Raw genomic sequence first — 16,336 nt, 5'->3', positions numbered from 1 at the left:
TCTCTGTGATGGTACCATGAGGTGTAGCTCACTAGCAGATCTCAGACTTCTGGAGGGAATGTAGATTTGTACTAGTGAGTGAAAGTAGGCGAGTGCAGAGCCTGTGGTTGTTCTATATGCAAGCATAAATGTCTTGAACTTGATGTGAGCTGCAAGCAGTAGCCAGTGCAAGAAGATAAAGAGAGGTGTACCATGGGCACTTTTGGGCTTGTTGAAGATCAGTCGTGCCATTGTATTCTGAATCATTTGTAGAGGTTTGATTGTGCTTGATGTAAGTCCAGCCAGAAGAACATTGCAGTAGTCCAGTCAAGAAATTACAAGGGCCTGGACAAGAAGTTGTGCAGCATGCTCCGTTAGAAAGGGCCTGATCTTTCTGATGTTGTGCAATGCAAACCTGAAAGATCGAGCAGTCTTTGCAGTGTGGTCTTTGAAGGTCAGCTGTTCATCAAAGATTACACCAAGATTTCTGACTGAACTTGATAGGGTAACTGTAGAAGAACCTAGCTGGATGGTGAAATCATACTGGAGAGTTGGAGTGACAGGGAAAACAAGAAGCTTAGTCTTAGCCAGGTTGAGCTGTAGGTGATGTTCTTTCATCCATGCCGATCTGTGCAGCTACAGTTGCATCATCTGGTTAAAATAAGAGATAGAGCTATGTGTCATCAACATAGCAATGGCAGGAGAAGCCATGTGCCTGTATGATGGGACCCAGTGATGTAGTGCATATGGAGAAGAGGAGGGGTCAAAGAACTGATCCCTGTGGAATTCCAGTGACCTGTGGAATGATGATGATGAATGATGAATAATGCATTTATATAGCACTTTATTGTGTATTGCTGGGGTGTCTCTCCTCAACCACCACCAGTATGCAGCATCCACCTGGATGATGTGACTGCAGCAGAACAACGGCACCAGTGTGCTCACCACACACCAGCTACAGGTGGAGAGGAGAGAGAGAGAGTCATAGAACCAATCAAATGGATGGGGATTATTAAGATAAGCCATGATAGACATGGGCCAGTGGAGGGAATATGGCCAGGACGCCGGGGTTACACCCCTACACTTCACCAGAAGTCCCATGGGATTTGTAATGACCACAGTGAGTCAGGACCTCGGTTTAACATCTCATCCGAAGGACAGTGCTTTTTACAGTATTGTGTCCCCATCACTATACTGGGACGTTAGGACCCACACAGACAAAAGGGTGAGCACCTCCTGCTGGCCTCACTAACACTTCTTCCAATAGCAACCTAGTTTTCCCAGGAGGTCTCCCATCTAGGTACTGACCAGACTCAACCCTGCTTAGCTTAATTTGGCAACCAGTCTTTGGCTGTAGTGTGATATGGCTGTGGCAGTTGATGTGCTTTGGATACCTCCCCTCCCCAGGCCACCCTGAACGACCTACCAGTGAGATAGGATTCAAACCAGCAAAGTGGAATCCCTGTGATGCCCAGCAATGAGAGGGAGGACAGGAGGATCTGATGATTGACAGTGTCAAAAGCAGCAGATAGATCCAGCAGAATAAGAAGTGATGATAAAGAATCAGCTTTTGCATTCCGCAAGGCTTCAGTGACTGACAATAGCAGTCTCAGTTGAATGGCCACTCCTGAAACCTGACTGGTTGGCGTCCAGTTTGTTGTTCTGTGAAAGAAACAATGATACCTAGTTGAAAACAACTTGTTCAAGATTTTTTGCTATAAATGGAAGGAGAGAAACAAGTCTGTAGATATCTATAAGTGAAGTGTTTAATGTAGGCTTTTTGAGCAGTGGGGTTGCCTGAGCCTGCTTGAATGCAGTGGGGAAAGTGCCTATAAGGAGAGATGTGTTGATCACGTGTGTGAGTGCTGGTAAAAGTGTAGGGGAATGAATGATGAATGAATGAATAAATGAATGAATGATGCGTTTATATAGCGCTTTATTGTGTATTGTTGTACACCCAAAGCGCTTTACAATCATGTGGAGGGGGGGTCTCTCCTCAACCACCACCAGTGTGCAGCATCCACTTGGATGATGCGACGGTAGCCATAGGACAATGGCGCCAGTGCGCTCACCACACACCAGCTACAGATGGAGAGGAGAGAGAGACAGAGCCAATCAAGTGGATGGGGATTATTAGGAGGCCATGATTGACAAAGGCCAAGGGGGCAATTTGGCCAGGACACCGGGGTTACACCCTTTGTCTTTTACGAGAAGTGCCATGGGATTTTGAATGACCACAGAGAGTCAGGACCTCGGTTTAACATCTCATCCGAAAGACGGTGCTTGTTGACAGTATAGCGTCCCCGTCACTACACTGGGGCGCTAGGACCCACACAGACCACAGGGTGAGCACCCCCTGCTGGCATCACTAACACCTCTTCCAACAGCAACCTAGTTTGCCTGGGAGGTCTCCCATCCAGGTACTGACCAGGCTCAGCCCTGCTTAGCTTCAGTGGGCAACCAGTCTTGGGCTGCAGGATGATATGGCTGTGGCTAGGGGAGATTGCTTGGAGGAGGTGTGAGGGGATTAGGTCTAGAGGGCATGTTGTTGGATGGCTGGAGAGGAGAAGTTTCGATACTTCTGCCTCAGTGAGGGGACAGAAGGAGAAGATGGGAGTTTTAGCAGTGGGTGTGATTGGTTGGAGGTCCTGTGTGTGTGGGGCTGAGAATTAACTGCTGATTTTTCTAGTTTTGTCTGCGAAGAATGTGGCGAAATCATCAGCTGTTATAGAAGTGGTGGGAGGGTGGAGGGGGACAGAGGAGAGAATTTAATGTTTTGAAGAGATTACATGTGTCTGGAGCACTGTTGATCTTGTGGAGATATGAAGATTTGGCAGTGTGTACTTCAGCAGAGAAAGATGAAAGAAAAGACTGATAGATAATCAGATCTGATGGGTCTTTTGATTTGCGCTATTTTCTCTCTGCTGGCCTAAATTTGGTCCGATGCTCACTGAGAACATCGGATAACCAGGGGTTAGTAGGGGCAGGCCGTACTGGCCTGGAGGAGAGAGGACAGATGTCATCTAGACAAGAAATTAAAGTAGAGCATAAAGTGTCAGTGGCTGTGTTCACATCCAGAGACAAGAAAAGGATAGGTGAGGGAAGAAAGAGGATACTACAGAGGAAAGAAGTGAGGGTGAAAGGGAGCATAGGTTTCTTCTAAAAGTAACCGGTAGAGAGGTGGGTGGCACACAGGTAGAAAGATGTAGGGTAAATGTAATGAAGAAATGGTCAGAGATATGTAGGGGTTTAACCCTCTGGAGTCGGTATTGATATTTTAATGTTCCACGTGAAGCTCGCGGCTTGTAAATTCCTACACAGAAAACAAAGCAGCGAGACTGTTCAAGTTTTTTTATTTTATTTTACTGTTTGCTTCGTGCTGAGAGGAGTAAGACATAATTCACCCCAAGAAGATGCGCTGAGGATTACCTCAGGATTTGAGTTTTGGATTTCCTCAGAAAAAAGAATGATGCACTTTATCCAGCAGAGATCATAAACATGAGTAAGTCTTTATTTATTTTTTTATTTATAACTTGTGTTAGGTTTCACATAACGTGTACACATTTTACTAGTTAGACTTTTTCCAAACTATAATTCCTGACTAAATGTATAATCAAGTGAAACATTATGAAGTTTCATTTACATCATCTAAATGTTCTACTTTAATACTAGTATCAGTGACCATCACAATAATGTTAATAATGCAGTTTATCATTTAGTTTATTTGAGAGCACATAAACAATATAGACTATGGAAATGTTAGTTATGTGATGTTCATTTATATATTTCAACATTACACAACTCCAGTCAGTACAGGTTTGCTAAAGCAGTAATATTGTTCAATATTTTTACTATTTAAAATAACTGCTTTCTATTTTAATATATTTTACAATTTAATTTATTCCTGTGATCAAAGCTAAATTTTCAGCATCCAGTCTTACTCCAAGTTTAACAATATACACTATACCATTCAAAAGCTTGGAGTCAGTATATATAGAAATTAAAACTTTTATTTAGCACACACATGATGATAAATAAAAACGATTAATATGATAAATGTTACAAACAATGCTGTTCTTTCAATTTATCAAAATAGCCTGAAAAAAAAAAATATTCTCAGCTCTTTTCAACATTAATAATAATAATAATAATAACAACAATAATAACAAATATATATTTTTTTTTTTTGAGTAGAAAATCAAAATATAAGAAGGATTTCTGAAGGATTGTGTGACTGGAGTAATGATGCTAACAATTCAGATTTGAAAGTCAGCTTTGATTGTTCCTAATAAACTGTTAATCTGTACTCACAAGTGAATCTCAAATTATTTTGTGGGATAATTAAATATATTCTAATTAAACTACAAACATAAAAATATATACATTTATTTTGTCCTCACATTCTTTCTTGTAACTCATCCCTCTCAGTGACACAGCTGACTGAATGGCTCATTATGCAGCTCATTATGCAGGTCTTTGTCTTCTCAGGTGTGAATTCATGATAGTGGACGCCTACTCGCATATGACTTTTACCAACAAAAAGTGTCTTAGAAAATTTAAATCAATATATTGTTTTCTGTAAGTGAGTAAACAAGATGATTTTCACATCATTTTGAAGCAGAAATTCTAGACTACAAGCTCCAGGTTTGACAGTCTTGTGAACAAATGTTGTGTATGTGTTTTATGACCTTATTTCAGTGACTTTAAAATTTTAGTTTTTCACTAAACAGCATAAATGCTGTTTTCTCAAAAACACAACTGTGTACATACATGCTATTTACATATTATTGTAGCCCAGTTTGTACTGATTACAGTGTTTTCAGACTTTAGCCATGTATATGTTTAGAAGCAACTGAAAAAGCACAAAAGGCCCCCAAAACCCCCTAGACCTCAGAGGGTTAACCAAAATGTTGTCTGCAATACAATTGTGTGTGCAAATTAAAGTTGGTTGCCTGATTTTGTGAGTGCTTATAGTGGTAAGTTGTTTGAGATCAAATGAAGCAAGGAGTGAATGGAAGTCTGTAGCATAAGGCTTGTCCAGATGATTGTTGTAGTCACCAAAGAGTAAAAGTGGACTGCCATCCTCTGGGAATGAGCACAGCAGCCCATCCAGCTCTTTTAGAAAGATGCTTAGAATTTGCCCAGGATGGCGATAAATTACCACAACCTGGAGTTTTATAGGAGATATGATTGTAAACGCATGAGATTCAAACGAGTTATAATTGCATAGGGGAGAGTGGGTTGAGTATTTACAATTGTTTGAAATGAGCAGACCAGTGCCCCCACCTCGCCCAACCTGACGTGGGGTGTGAGAGAAAAATAAAATATTAGAGAGAGCAGCAGGGGATGCTTAGTCTTTTGTACGAATGTAGGTCTCCATCATGCAGAGTGTAGATTGTATGGAAAAAGCAGAAATGAAGTCTGCTTTGTTGGCAGCAAACTGGGAGTTCCAGAGACCAACAGAAAAAGCAAGAAGTGCAGTAGAAGATGTGCAAATAGGATGCAGGTTAACAAGATTGCATTGCTGTTTGTGTGTGGTTGTTGTTAAAGCATGATAATGGTTGAAAAGAGAGGACAGTAAAGGAGAGTCTGAAAGGGAAGATAAAAAGAAGCACTTAAGTGAGTTGTCGGTTTCGTTGCTCGGTTAAAGTCGCACAGGAAAAAGTTGCAGGTCTTCACACTCGTCGGTCATTACCCTTGTCGGTCTTTATATGAGGAGGCTGAACATGAGGGCTTCCACGTCAGCGCACAGAAAACAGATAAGCACAGTCTAGCGATACCAAGAGTAAAGACAGCTGTGGCCGCCTTCTAATTAGCACACCCAACAGCCAATAGCAGAGCAATTGCTCAAATCGAAACTACAATTCGCACTTAAGTGCAGGAAGGGAGCAATACAAAAAACACAGGCTCCTCCTAATCCGACGGCTACTATTATAATAACAAGTAAGTTCAATCAAAAATACAAACTACAACAAAAAACTGAGTAGAAAGAGGTAGAAAACAAAATATTCCTTTTTAGCAGCAAGTAATAATTTAAACAACAGATCCCGTAACAAAGAATTAAGCAAAACACTCACTCACTGCTGTCTCCTCTGCTGACTAATCCCTTCTCTCAAGTTATGACAGTGACCAAGCAGTTTAAATAATCTACAGTCACTGTGGCTGCCTTCTAATAAGCACACCCAACAGCCAATAGCAGAGAAATTGCTCAAATCGAAACTACAAATCGCACTTAAGTGCAGGAAGGGATTAATAAAAAAAACACAGGCTCTAATAACAAGTAAGTGCAATCAAAAATACAAACTATAACAAAAAAGCAAAGTTAATTTTAGTGGTGGAAGAACATTTTGTCCATCAAATCGTCCTTTAATCAAGTCCATACGTAGCAAAGCAGTGCCATTATCGACAATGAAAAAGTGTGCAGGGCAAGTGAGGTCATACTTAGATAGTGTTGAAGGTAAACATCCCAGTTCTGAAATAGGTTTCTTTGAATATGTAACCAAGTGAGCAGTAGGAGCTTGTAATGGCACAGTGCAAAAATACTGATCATACCACTGTTTTGGCAGAATGTATACTGATGAACCAGAGTGCACTGTAAGCTGACGAGTCACTGGTTTAGCAGCAGGTGTAGTATTTGTGGTCACATCATACACCAAATGGTCAGTTGCACCAGTCAGATGAAGGATTCAGACTTCTGGTAATTCAACAGAATGTACTGAATGCGTAGGAGCAGAACGTCAGACTTATGCAAAATGTCCTGTCTTATTTCAGCTCTTATATTTAGCAGATGCAACGAGGCAGTTTCGTGCATTTGCAAGATGTCTGTCAGAGCCACAGCGGAAACATGTCCGAGATGATGGCGCAGAAGCAGATGTTTTTGATGAGGTATGTGCTTTGGATTTGGTATTTGTTTACCCTAAGGATTTTTTTGGGGGAGGGGAGGGGGTGGTTATAGTACCCAAGCGTAGTACCCAAGCTCCTGTGCATACGGAGCTTGGCCAGGGCAGACGAGATTGATTGCCAGTGTGATGGACCCACCTCTGATGTCAGTGTGAGTGGCTGGTGGTCTCTACACTCCCAAGCCTCACAGCCTTGACACTCTCGGGCCCGGCAGACCTCCCTCTGTCTACTGTGCTGCCCATGATGGCGATCACCATTTTGTGTGTCTGGGATACACACTGCTGTCCATGGGTCTGCCCAAGAGGCCTGGTGGCTTCATCTGGAGAACCTCCAGAGTTCCCCGTCCATGAACTCTCTGTCTGTCCTGTCATGGCCAAGGAGGCCGTCCATGAACTGTCTGTCCTTTCACGATAGAGGAGGCCCTGTCCATGAACTCTTTGTCTGCCTTGTTATGGCAAAGACAATTTAATTCTATTTTAAGTCCCAAAAAGCATTAGGTGTACAATTTTTTTTAAAGTACTCAAGGAAATGAAGAATGTCTATTAGGCACGAGAGTGCTTTTTATTTTGATTTAATTAAAAAAAAAACTTCAGTGTCCTTTGCTCGCTTTCTTTGTGTAATTTTTAATAATTATTGTTTTGATTTTCATGCTACTGAAATAACCAGTGTGAAGTCTTGATTTTTTTTTTATTAATTAGAAATTAATTAAAATTGATTGAATGGTGTGTTGTTAAAAAGTTGTTATGATGTTGGTTTAAATTAAGTTAAGTCTGGCTGACCGAATGACGACCAACTGGCGACGTCCTCACATTGACTGTGTTTGCTGGGTAGCTATTACGGCGGTCACGATTTAAGTGTAATGTGAAAAGAATGAAAAGTGTGACATTTTAGAGTAGTTCTGCTCATGTTGCATCAGATTTCCTTTTACTCAGCGTTGAGCATTATAACCAATCACACACCATTCTGATGAGCTTGTGAATGCAATGTCCAATCAGAGGCATTTTAACTCGTCACTATGGAGTGTGTGCACTCACTGACTGAATTCTTTATCTGCATTCGCAAATTCTGTCAAAATGATAAACAACAAAGTGCAAAATAAATGTAAGCAATTGATTTGCTTCAGTGATTATGGGAATTTCTAGCTCACATTAGACTGAAGTCATGGACCGCTTCAGTGTCCTTTAATTTAAAACAACTAGTTTGAGATTAATATCCCCTTTTTGCCACCTCCTGCTGTTAAAATTTAAGTAAGTAACCTTTACTCTGAGTACATTTTAAATAAGCTACTTTTAACTTTTACTTGAGTAGATTTTAGACTCGTGATATTACTTGTACTTAAGTAAAGTTTCATTAACTTAATAGTACTTTCACTGGAGTAAAATATTTTAGTACTCTTTCAACCTCTGCTGGCTGTCCTGGTGTTCGGTGCTCTTAGTAATAAAAATAGCTGATTCAGAGATTAATTTAGTCAAAGGAGGGCAGTTTGACAAAGCAAATGTAACAGGTATTTTTAAAGGGACTTTTATTTTGATGGGTTGCCCCGTTTTCGGTATGTTAGCGGGAGGTGCAAAGATGTCTGGAAAGAAAGAGGAAAAGAGAGCAGTTTTTCAATGGAAAACGTGAAAGAAGATAGTAATACACAGTTCATTTGAGTTTTTGTGAGTTAAACGAACATTATCGCTATCGTCGTCTGAGACTGGAAACGGAGCTGGTGCAGAAGTTCGGCTGATTGCGTCATCGAACAGAGTGAGAGTTAGTTGCTGGAGCCGTGAGTTTCTTCCTGAACGCTGTTGTTTTGCATCTTTCGAACTGTATGTATTTTTGAGAGTTTTTCTGTGTGCCCGAGTCATTAATGAGCTGTGCTTTTTGCTGATTGAGTATAGTTTTTTGTTGATTGTTTGTCAGGATATACCCTGAGTTGGAGAGGTGATTTTATTGATGTAGGATTTAGTTTTTTTTTCCACAGAGTATTTTTGCATTTTTGTAGAGACTGTCCATTGCCTAAGATCGGTTTTGCTTTTGGGAAACTTTTTTTTATTATTATTATTTTTTTTCCTTATTGAGACTGAGTCAGTGCGTGCTGTGGCAGAGCTGCGCAATTTTGTTCCAGGAAATTCCAGGTTTTTTTTGGCCATTTGCTAGTTTTTATAATTATTACCCTGCCATCTCCTTACTTTCCTGTCCCAGCTGTTCATTTCTTTATTTCAGGTCATCTCAAGTCATCGCAAGTAATTTCTTCAATTTCATCATCGCTAAAGACTGGTACAACGTTCATTGCACACAGACTGAACTGAGAACTTGAACTAGGTAACTGAACTGGGTTTGATGTGAAAATTGAATCACCTGTCGAATCGCAAGAGTCATTTCAGAGTTCATTTGAACTAAGTCAAGTTATTTCTGAGTTTATTTGAAGTGAATCATTTGTGAACTGATTGTTATTCCAGAGGTGAACACAAGTTTTATGGTTAAACAGTTGGTGGTGCACCACGGGTAAAGATTATAGTGACAACTTTATTTGAGTAACATTGTTTTATTTGTTTTTTACATTTTTCATGTATTGTTCTGATCCTCTTTTCCTGCTCTGCAAAAGAAAAAAAGACATTTTAAAAGGAGATAATTAAATCTGATTAAATGTTAAAGTAAATCTCAAGAGTACTATCATTGTTGAACTTACCTTGGAGTAGGGGCGTCTCACTTGCTCTGTTAGGTACTGGGGTGGTGGGAATGTGAATTGGTATTGTTAAATTGCCTCACATATTTACACTTCAGGCGGCCACCAAATTAATACAAGTATTTGTAGACTTAAAGAGCAGGTCATATGGTATTTTAAAGTGTCCCAATATTCTTTATTATTAAACAAAGTAATTAGAACAACGTCAGTCTACAATAATCGACATATTCTTAGGTTCACTGCAAATTTTTAGAACTACTTCAGTAAGACAGTAATATCGTGCTTTACCTGGAAACCTAAAGCTGCACTAGGTATACATCACATATTGGCACAAAAAAAATTATATTTTGAGCACTCAATTGAAAATGTACACCTAACGTATCAATCGTACTACTTACAGGTCGTGGTTCAGAGAGCTTGTTAGTCGAAATTAAGAAGATTAGAAGCCAACGAAGATAAAAGCCCAGATTAGAGAAGCATTTCTTGATAAAATGACAAGCACACAACAAAAAGGCTCGTTATGTATTTCTGTGGTATCCTTGAACACCGCGTCTTCTCAACAGGATGTAAACACACTAATAGCAGAAGTGTTTGTGGGCAGGTCAGACTCTGTTCATATTTAGCGGGCAGGCGGGGATTATGCAAATGTGTTACTCAGTGACGTACACCGGTAACAGGCAAAAGAGTCGAAAATATAACGACTCGTTACGGCGATTCAGAACCGACTCTCTCTTTTGAGAGACAATATCTTTATTTATCATGCACTTTTTTGATTAACAACTTTGCAGATTGTTTTCATTTAAGGATAGCTACATTATAAACTGCAAAAGAGAGATTTTTCAAAATCCCATATGACCTGCTCTTTAAATGAAGCCACACTCTCTGGTCCCTTTAGTATACTATATAACAGAGTAAGGTAACACGTATACATAACCTGTACCTTGAGACTCAAAGCACTGAGGTGGGGGACCAAGATCCTTTCCTCCTTAAGTCTTCCGAGGTAAAATTAATTTCCCCTACTAAGCGGGCCCTAATTTACCCGTTACACAAAGCCACAAGACACCTAAACTACAAGTGCTAAAAATCCATCCAAATGACAGACATACAGCACAATCACTCTCAGTCTGGCAGATTCTTCCTGTTTATGTGGCCACATCTTGGGCACATGCAATATTACACATGCAATAAGATGTAGTTATGGTAGATCATTGTAGATCTCTTTTGATTTTTTACTCAAACTTAGGGCTGAAAGTCACTGTGATGTTTGACACGACGATGAAAGGATTTTCTGAGCTTCTCGACACTCATTTTCAGTCTTCAGGTTGGTCTGGGAGAATCAGAAGAGCCCTGTTCTTGTGTTCAGATCAGTGAAACATCTCAACATCTCTTAACTCTCATTATTTCAGCTCATTCACTTGGTTTATTGATAATGTTTCTGTATTTTGTGTAAATATAATGCAGCTTATGGTATAATAAAAAGCAAATCTGTGCCAAATTATATGATTTTAAATTAAAATTATTCTTAAATACCATGAAATGTTATGTTAAGATGGATGTTTAATGTGTTTTAGCAGGAACTCGGATATTGTTTCTCAGATATTTTGCTCCAAAACCCAGTGATATGCCTGAATAGTCAACATTACAGAAAGAAGCTGTCTATGTAGGGAGTGAACAGAGCTAGTGTTCACTGAGTGTCCGGCAGGTGGTGCCAAATATCCATTATTGGATTATTTTTAGTGAGAATGAAAAGTTTTTGAACCATCTAGCATTGTTTCTCTGCTCGTGTCTGCTGTTTTTGTGCGTTATAATATGTGTTTGCCGTGTTCAGTGAGCTGTAGCTGTAAACACTGAAATAAGTTTAGCCTATTCTCAGTTCTGTTATATTCGTTTAATGTTTGATTAATGAACTGTTGCTCATTCTTGTTCTCAGCTAAAAAAAAAAAAACAAGAACATAGTAATACCAATGGCGTTTGTCAGGAAAGAAGTAGCCTCTTCTACAAACCATGTGATGATGATGATGATGATGATGATGATGACGATGATGATGATGATGATGATGAGGACGTCGCTGCAGTGCAGAGGATTTAAGCCCTTGAAACCGAAAGTAAAGCTGAACAGCAGCTCGACTCCTGGTGAGATTAAATTCCCTGCTCTTCTGTGTTTTATTCAGATATATGTATTTTTTATTAATTATAAATCATTACAAATATATGCTTTATTGAGATTATGTTTTGGGTGTATTTGTTTTCCTAGAAACCATCTTCATGATTAGATTCAGTGAAAATGGCGACGAGATCTGAATCACTTCCTGGTAAGAAACTGTCCATTTACACATTTATAAGAAACAGTTTAATTGCTTTTGATTGTCATAGTGTTAAGAGTTTATTTAGTTTGAGATAATGTCATTTGGTCCCTCTGAAAAATATAAACTCATTATATAAGCTCAGATGTCAGATCCATCCTGAACACATTCACACTAAGGATATTTTTACTGACAATTTTAATATACATTTTAATTGTGTTGAAGCAGATGAATGTTTTATTCAGCAATGACACTTGACTTTGATTTACTCTACATTCATACTCCATATTTTCTGATTCTTTCAGAGCTGTCAGTGGTCAGCTCGAGTCCAGGTGATCCAGAGATCTGGATTCTTCTGACGGGGCTCGTCTGGAAACACTATACTGAAGCTGGGGTTTGTGAGGAGAAAACATGGGTTGATGTGAAGCAGCTGAATGTGACTTCACTGATGAAGGGTAAATAAATGGAGCTACTCAAAGAATCGTGCATCACACTTTGAAAACCCTTGATCTCTAAAGGAGAAAGAGCGCTTCACACACCGAATAGTAATTTAACTTGTTGTTATTAACACTACAAATGGTGTTTTGTTATTTTTATTTTTTTATATACAAATTCCATAGTTTATTATTATTGGAACGACAGAATTTAATAGCAGTAAATTTCCTGCATTCTAGATCAAAATCAGTGCTTTACTGTCAAGTGCATTTCTGTGTGACAAAAAATGCATTATTAAGTTTGTTGCATTTGCTGTGAATTCAGTAATATCTATCATTATTTGTTTCTTTCCTGTTTTATTTATTCATTTATTTACTTCAATATCAATCACGGGGGCTTGTGGGCTGGATGGGCTGGATTTGTCTGGGCCAAATTTTAACCCCAGTCCAGCCTGGTAAACAAATAATTGTTAACTAGGCTGTTACTTTATTGCAGTTGTGTTATCAACTAACTGTGGATGTGTGGATGATCACACAAGGATCAGGTGGTGATTGGAGAGAGTAACATCACGTGGAACCGAAAGTGAAACTGAACAACTCTGAACAGCAGCTCGACTCCTGGAGAGATTATATTTCCCGCAACTATGTGTTTTATGCACATATGTTGCTTTTTAGTTATGATGATACATAACAAATATAAGATCTCCATGGGCTCTGTTACGCTGTGAACAGATTCAGTGAAAATGGCGACTAGAACTGAAACACTTCCTGGTGAGAAACCACCTTTTATTCTGCTCTTAAACTCGAAGGAATAACTTTAACCTTGACTTTGCCTTATTTTACATTCATATTCCATATGTTCTGCCTCTTTCAGTCAGCAATCAGCAGCTCCAGTCCAGATGATCGAGTGATCCGGATTCTTCTGATGGGCAGAACGAGGTCTGGGAAAGGCTGATCTGGAAACACAATACTGGGAGAAAACAGGTTTAAAGATTACATAAAACAGAAGAATAAAAAAATGAGGCTGAAGTTTGTGATGAAGTCACTCAGAAGTGGATTGATGTGACTGATTGTCCAGGTCCAGATCCTAATAAAGAGAAGCTGAAGATGATGAAAGAGCAGCTGGTCTCATAATGAATTCTGTCAAGAGGAGATTGTGAGTGAATTAGAAATGTGCATAACGTTCTCCTGGACCTCACGCTTTTCTCATCATCATTAAAGTGGAGCGATTCACTTGGGAAAATAAAAACATGAAGAAACTCAAAAGAAATGTTTGGAGAACAGAGACTCATGCTTTAAAAACAGCAAGGACAATTCACGCACCTGAAATTGACCAAGAAATTGGTTTGACACGTTATGTGGGTCAGCTGGAAAGCATGGACTGGAATATTTCTGGACTAAGGCATTCAAATTTAATTGCTTGTTCACAAATCTAAAAATGTGGATCAGTCAGTGACAGAATGCCATTCCATGGCCCCACTTTCATTCTTAATTAAATGTTATCTCTCATGCATTTCATGTGGTGATTCTTTATGTGTGTGTTTTCAGACAGCGGTAATGTCAAACCACAGAACCAACGAAACTCCTGTTTATAGTCTGTGTGCGTAAAAGAGCTCTGCAAGTGTTGCTCGTGCTGCATTAAAAGGAATTATTTTCTTTCATGAAGGTCACTGGAACATATTTTGAATTGTTTATAAGTTTAATTATGATTGAAAGTTTTCTATTGATTGTGAAGGATTTTCTGATTAGCATGGTTTATGTCATAAAAATACATAACATTTGGAAAACATCAGCACAAGAATTAATTAATTAAGGAGGTAGAAAATAATAGAAATAGGAATTTAATGCAACAAACTGCTAAAATGAGTGTTGTTTATCGTGGCATGTAACATGTTCTTGGTTTTTGTTTCTAGTTTAAGATCCATGTCTTGTTTTACCCTGTTATGTGTTCAAGGACTTTTATGTTTAAGTGGATTTTCTGTTCCCATTGTTTCTGTGTCCTCTCCCTGTGTTTTGTTCTTGTTCCTTTGCCTAGGTTGTTAGTTGTCATAGTGATTATTTAACTCCTCCCCCTTGTTAGTTTGTTAAGTTATAACCCTGTGTTTAACTGTTTTTTTGTTTTGTTTTCGTTGTCTGATATTGTCCTTAATGGCTGTTACGTGTGCCCATGTAATTGCCTTGTTCTTGCAAAGTCTTTGCCCTGTTTCTTGCCATGCCTGGATTTAGTTTGTGTTTGTTTAAATAAATCTTTTCTACTGCATTTTGATCCTCTTCTCTTTCGACTAGACTTTACAGAACATCAGACCAAGAATGAATCCAGTGGTTCGCCTCTTGCATCTCTGTCAAGGCAGTCACTCCATTGAGGATTCTGTGGAGGATTTTTGTGGTTTGTGCCATTTGGTGGACTTTAATGATGTACCATTCAAGGACATTTTTTGTTTTGGTATAAACAAAAAAAAAATCTAATTTAATGCCTCCTCATACCCCTCACTGAACTCTGGCTCAATATATTGATTTTGCACTTCAGTTGAGTGGTTCCTCATTTACTGTAGGAATAGCAGATGAGGAGTCCTGCAATCCTATAGTGCCCAAGTCCCCGGCCAAGATGGCCACCATGCCTGATTCTTGACCTGTCATGACCACCACGCCAGAGACTCGTCATGCCATGGCTGCCATACAAGTTTCGCCGAAGGATTTCTTTTGGGGGGCGGGGGGGATACAGAGCTTGGCCAGGGCAGACGAGATTGATTACCAGTGTGATGGACCCACCTCTGATGTCAGTGTGAGTGGCTGGTGGTCTCTACACTCCCAAGCCTCACAGCCTTGACACTCTCGGGCCCGGCAGACCTCCCTCTGTCTACTGTGCTGCCCATGATGGCGATCACCATTTTGTGTGTCTGGGATGCACACTGCTCTCCTTTCCATGAGTCTGCCCCAGAGGCCCCTCCTGTCCATGGGTCTGCCCAAGAGGCATTTCCTGTCCACAAGTTTACCCCAGAGTTGATGGCTTCCGCCGCAGAACCTCCAGAGGTGGCCGTGTGCACTTCTGAAGGAGGCCGTCCATGAACTGTCTTTCCTATCACGGACCAAGGAGGCCGTCCATGAACTCTCTGCCTGTCCTGTCACGGCCAAGGCGGCCATCCATGAACTCTCTGTCTGCCCTGTTACAGCCAAGGAGGCTGTCCATGAACTTTCTTTCTGTCCTGTCACGGCCAAGGAGGCCATCCATGAACTCTCTTTCTGTTCTGTCATGGCCAAGGACACCGTCTATTAACTCTCTGTCTGCCTAGTTATGGCCAAGGAGGCTGTCCATGAACTCACAGTCTGCCCTGTCATGGCCATGGAAACCATCTGTGAACTCACAGTCCGCCCTATCATGGCCAAGTAAGCCATTCATGAACTTTCTTCTTGTCCTGTTACAGCCACAGAGGCCGTTGATAACCTGTCTCTGCTCTCTGTTCCATTCCCGCCTGATCCGCCGTGGTGGTTCCATGTGCCATCGTCTCCAATGAAATGGTTTTCTGCTCCACCTTGGCTTCCTGCTTCCCCGGCTCTGACCTGATGGTCTTGTGCTCCACCTTGGCTACCGGCTCCGCCAGCTTTGCTCCATGGTCCAGAAACTCCACTGATCCACAGTCTGCCACTGCTCTATAGTCCAGGTCCTCCACTGCTCCAAGGCCCACCTCTGCTCTACAGTCCAGCCCAGCCCCTGCTCCACTGCCCAGATCTGGCACTGCCCCACGATCCAGGCCCACCACTGCTCCTCAGTCCTGGTCCTCTGCCTACTGTTTCAGTGGGAGGTAGCAAAATTTGACAGGGTAGCAGAAATCATCAGAACACCTGTTCAAAAAGCCGATGCATCGGTTCCAGACATCATCAAGCAATGATGTCACTACCTCTGTGGTCATTACGCATCTCTTTTCTATGTAGGGCAACACATCCAAAACTTTAAGCATTCATCCTGGTATGATTTATTTCATTATAACAAAATGAGAAGTAGGAAGACTTGAGACATTTTAAATAAAGATAATTGTTTTACCAAGGTAAAG

The 16,336-nt window shown here is 40.3% G+C and overlaps 1 long non-coding RNA gene across 3 annotated transcripts; it reads left to right on the top strand.

The window, feature by feature from the left end:
- Nucleotides 1-8,821: 8,821 nt before the first annotated feature.
- LOC109090535 lies at nucleotides 8,822-14,547 on the top strand. Of its 3 annotated transcripts, none has more exons than XR_006160760.1 (6): nucleotides 8,822-9,141; nucleotides 11,481-11,683; nucleotides 11,805-11,862; nucleotides 12,159-12,308; nucleotides 12,784-13,058; nucleotides 13,162-14,547. It is a non-coding gene; the product is annotated as an uncharacterized LOC109090535 (long non-coding RNA). The 3 variants fall into 3 exon arrangements; XR_006160759.1 differs by having other exon boundaries at nucleotides 8,822-9,186; XR_006160758.1 differs by lacking the exon at nucleotides 8,822-9,141 and having other exon boundaries at nucleotides 10,296-11,683.
- Nucleotides 14,548-16,336: the final 1,789 nt, after the last annotated feature.

Source organism: Cyprinus carpio, chromosome A9 (genome assembly GCF_018340385.1).
Source record: "Cyprinus carpio isolate SPL01 chromosome A9, ASM1834038v1, whole genome shotgun sequence".
Taxonomy (NCBI): domain Eukaryota; kingdom Metazoa; phylum Chordata; class Actinopteri; order Cypriniformes; family Cyprinidae; genus Cyprinus; species Cyprinus carpio.
Note: the sequence above shows the minus strand (reverse complement) of the source record. Positions and strands in the feature narration are given on the sequence as shown.